We start from the raw sequence: 5327 nt of genomic DNA, 5'->3' as shown, positions 1-5327 counted from the left end.
TCAGTGTCTGTGTCTTGAACTACAGATTAGCCCTTCCTCCCCAGAGAAAGGTAAAGAGAAGTGACCATCAGCAGGGTTACTGTCCTTTGTAGGAATAGCTTGGCCTGCATACATGCTGAATCCCGACATACTAATGTGAACTTTAGATGTATCTGAACCACACTCAACAATAAAACATGGGAAGCCAGGGGCATTACAGAACAACAATGTACATGTAAGTGTCCTGGGAAGCTCTGTTTCCTCTGGCCTTGCCCCCAGTAGCATTCTCTGTTCTTGTGTTCCCCAAAAAGAATAATTCAGACAGGACACAAGAGTAGATCAAGTAGTCAAGAGCTTAATCACCACAAACAAAGAAACAAGAATATACTCTTCAGTGAAAAAGCATGAGCTGAGCTGAGAAGCAATGACCCCAATCCCAGCAGATACGGGGTTTATATCTTTCCTCTACCTACTTCGCCTCCTTCTTGCTTCCTCCAGGATGAGTGTTTCCAGGAAGTAGGTGTTTTCTTCTTGGAAGTACATTCTACCAGGTCTCAGCCTGTTATGTGTAATTATGTAAGATGGAAGAACATGTTCAGGGACTTAGACTTCACTAGGGTAAAGGTCACACTGCTCAGCCCACAGTGCCCTAAGGAGGAGGTCCCTGATCCAGCTAGAGACCACTACCACATCTTGTTCTTCACATTCTAACTTTGAACTTGAAAATAGCTTGTTTTTTGTTTTGTTTTGTTTTGTTTGTGTTGTTGTTGTTGTTGTTTTGGAGCCAGAAGGGGTTGGATATAAATCCTGGAACAGTCACACATCTCAAGAATCATAGAATCCCAAGACCCTGAATATATTCAGCCATCTCAGTCCTCTTCAAATGCTGGCCTTCCGGGTTTGGAAGCTTCCTTGTTAGTCATGAATTCTTAAACCACTGCCCACCTGTGATTAACTCAACCTTTAGTCTTACTCCCCCAGGAGGCCCTAAATCCTATCTCTGATCTCTCTGTCTGAGTCAAATCATCAGCAGACAAAACGCAGTGTTTTAGGGGTTCTATCACTGTGGTGAAAGACCAACACCCAAAAGCAAATTAGAGAGAAATGTGGGGCGTTATTTGGTTTACACTTCCACATTCCAGCCTATGATTGAAGGACTTCAGGACAGGAATTCAAACAGGACAGGAGCCTGGAGGCAAGAACTGATACAGAGGCCATGGAGGTATGCTGCTTGTTAGCTTATTCACCATGACTTGCTCAGTCTGCTTTTTTATAGAACCCAGGCACACCAGTCCAGGGATGGCACCACACACAATAGGCTGGGCCCTCCCCTGTAATTAAGAAAATGTCCTACAGACAGATCTTATGGAGGCATTTCCTCAATTGAGGCTACTCTAGCTTGTATTAAGTTGACATAAAGCTAGGCAGCATACATGGCTCTAGTGTTTAAGTTTTATGCCAGAAAATGGGAATAAAGACCAGTACCACAATGTCACAGAACCATGGACCCAAGGATGAGTTGACACCCTCAGAAATTCTTCTCCATGGATCTTTATTGGGTGGAAGTTCACGAAAGAAACTAGAGAAAAGCTGCCTCCAGGGTGTACGCAGGAATCCCACTTAGACCCTTCCCTCTTAAAGAAAAAAATTCCTTCAGCCATCCCATAGGGAATAGCACAGCTATTTTACCACTCTCAGTGTGAAATGGGAAGTTGTCCTAGGTCAAGGTCATTAGAGATATTTAAATGTTGGGGAGGGGTATGACCTTTGAGAGGACTCTATCCCCAAGGATTCACTAAGGCAAAAGCACAGGGCAGCCTGAAGTGGAAGGTGGAACAGTGGATTAACAAAACCTTTCAGATCAGAGGCCAGCCCTCACATTAGCACACTAAAACATGCAGAGCATATGACATACGAGAAAGTGTGAAGCAACATGCATTTCAGATACCCAAGGGATGGTGTCTGAATAGGGATGGAGTACACACAGCCCACATGCATACGTATAGGCACAAAACACACATAAACACACACACATACACACACAGAGTAAGCTGAGCAGAAGCTGTGGAGGAGAAGTCTCTGCAAACCAGGGCCTGCAGAATAATAATCTGACCCTCTGTGTGAGATAAGAGGGAAATCTGATTCAACATGACTCAGTAGCTGAGTGTTGGTCCTGTAAAGTCTGATCCTGGGCAGCTTATTTTAGGCATATTTAAATACTGTACAATTTTGGGGAAAGTTTCCTGTTGTAACACAAACCTGTGGGCACAAAGAGGCATAATTACATAGGTACTCTTCTCAAAGATCATGTCACTTCTTTCATGAAGGTGGGTTGTATCGATAGAGTACATGTGTCATCTTAAGGGCCTAGGGAAAGATCCGGTGTGGTCTCAGTCAGACAGGTAGTACAGACGTCACCTAGGCTATTAACCACCTCTGGTCCTTTTGTGAGAGCCTGAGAATAGCTCAGAGGTCATCTGAACTATTAGGATCTCTGGTCCTGCCTGGAGACGCTTGGAGGAGCCTTGACCATACAGACAACTCAAAGGTCACCTAAACTGTTAGCCACTTCCGGTCCTGGTTTTTGAGGAGCTTGGGGAAGAGCCAGATATGGCCTAGTCTTATAGATAGGGCAGGGACTACCTAGGCTATTAGCAACCTCCGTTTCCAGTGGAAATCGGTTCTACACTTTTTCCTCTGAAAAGACAGCCCTGTGTGTTTAATGTATCTGGTTTCCCAGTGCTGATTGGAAGCACAAGGACTTCCGTACCACCATAAAGAAGGTATATCTGTTTCTACTCATACAGTTCAACCCCATTTCCATACTGCTACACATGATGTAAAACATTTAATGCAACTCGGAGAACTCAGAAAAGCAAGAAAGCACGATTAACAAGAGACATCAGAGGCAAACGCAGAGTGAACCTTAGGACTATCAGAACTAACGTCTGGGGTGGGAGGAGTTAAAGGATCATACGGAAAGCTTACATGGACAAGCGACATTGAAAGCAGCCCCAGGAAAGGGCCATAGGTGCAGAGTGCCAAAGAAGGGTTTACAGAAATATTCTCATTTTGAATTTTTAAAAAAATCTTGCATCACTAATGTATTTGCAACATTTTCACTGTACTCTCTTTCCTCTCTATCTCCTCCCACATCCCCTCTTTCTCAAACTCATGACTTTTTCTATTTCTTTATTTGCTAGTGATATATATATATATATATATATATATATATATATATATATGTGTGTGTGTGTGTGTGTGTGTGTGTGTGTGTGTGTGTGTGTGCTGACTTGCTTTATTTCAACAGGTTTGAATCATTTGAAAGGAAAGAACCTCAGTGGAGAAAACGACTTCCTAACATTAGGCTGTAGACAGGCCTGTATCACACTGATTGACAGAGAAGGGTCCAGCCCATTGTGAGTGGTGCCACCCTTCCCTGGATTGGATTCTATAAGAAAGTCTATGGCTTGAATAAGCCATAAGGAGCAAGTCCGAAAGCAGCACTCCTCCATGGCCACCTTCCACTTCAGCTCCTGCCTCCAGGTTTCTGCCCTGTCTGAGCTCTTGTTCTGACTTCCGCTGATGATGAATGTGCTGCAGAATCATAAGCAAAATGAACTCTTTCCTCCACAACTTGCTTTGATCATGGTATTTCATCCTAGCAACAGTAAACCCTAACTAAGACACCATGTATGTATATATTAATATTTCTATTTATAGCCTAAAACCTACTACACTCTTTTAATGTGGTTCTTACATATGTGTGTTTAGGGATGATCATTAGATATTCAATAACCTATCAGGGGTCTTCTCACTGTAGAAAACTGATTCTCTCTCAGCAGCCATTGATCAACTGTAGCTCTTCATGTAGGGGTGGGGACCTGTAAGATTCACCTTGGCATGTCAACTGGTGTTATCACTGTGCAGATCTCGTTTAAGTGACCATACTATTGACATTTCATGAATTCAGCTTCCCTGTTATGTCTGGAATACACTACCTAGCAGAAACTGCCCTCATGCTCTCATTCCTACAGTCTCTGGCCTCGCTTCTGTGATGCCACCTGACATGACAACAGTGACTTGTATCTGGGTACCCCACAGTCATTTATCACCTATCTGCATCTTGACTATGGGTCTGTGTAGAAAGGAAGTTTCTTTGAGAAAGGATGAGAGCTATACTTATCTGTAGATATAAGAAAACATATTTAAAAAACAGTTAGAAATTATATTAGAGAAAATGGCAGTAGTGGGTTCATCTTCAGCTCTATGCTCTCTCCAGCCACTTGTGGTTGGCTACAGTTGCATAACCAGACATGATCTCTCACCTATTGAGTGGGCCATAAATCCAATTAGACAGCTGTTGGTTGCTTCCCAAGACATAAGTGCTAGTATTGCTTTTTGTGAGAGATTTCGCTGGACCAATTGTGGTTGTGGTTCACAAACATTCAGCTGTGTAGGAATATCGATTGGTTTTCTCCCTTGGCAGCTTGCATGGCTTCTTCAGTACTCAAGAGTTAGGGAGATATGAGGCAGGAGGTTTTGGGGTCAGTTCAATTGGATCCAGTTCAATACTCCAAAGTCTTACGTCCAAAATGTGCGGTGTGCTTAGCAGTAGGGTCTTATCTTCAACTTCCTGGAGGCAAAGAAGGCAGTGGCAATAGCTTATGTTGTTTTAGGAATCTCTTGGAACATCCTCCTGAGGATAACATCCAGAAGGGAGGTTTCCCATGCTCAGACAATGGGATTGTTTAGATGGTCTATGGCTTTGGGGAAGAGAATTGTCATTCTGTGTGATGTAATTCCATTTAGTATGTATATAATACATATGTGTGATTTCAAGTAAGCTTATAAAATAACACATCCCTATGGCCTTATTTGGTGCTTACTGCCTTTTATCTCTTTTTCTACCCCCTCCTCTTCTATCCTCTTCTATCTCTTTTGTATTACCTCTCCTCCTCTTGACCTTCTCCCCTTTCCCCTTCTTAGAACCTTCATCGTATTATCCCCTCGAGAGAGCACCTTACCTCTCCACCATGGCTCTTGCTGCTTCTCCTGACTTCTGCAGTTATTCCCAGTTACTCCAGGTTATCCACTCACAACTAAAGACTTGGAGCTAGGACTTACAAATAAGAAAGAAGATGTGACTTTTGCCTTTTGGAGTCTGAGTTATTATACTCAGTATTTTCAGGTATCATTCATTTGCCTGCCAATTTCATTATCCTTACTATTGAATAATATTTCACTGTACATCTGTACTACATTTTCATTATCCATTCACCAGTTGAAGGATATTTTGGTTGTCTCCATTTCCTGGAAAGAGCCAGCAACAGCCATGGCTGGGTATG

The sequence above is a fragment of the Grammomys surdaster genome, unplaced genomic scaffold, assembly GCF_004785775.1.
Source record: "Grammomys surdaster isolate TR1022 unplaced genomic scaffold, NIH_TR_1.0 125739, whole genome shotgun sequence".
Taxonomy (NCBI): Eukaryota; Metazoa; Chordata; class Mammalia; order Rodentia; family Muridae; genus Grammomys; species Grammomys surdaster.
Note: the sequence above shows the minus strand (reverse complement) of the source record.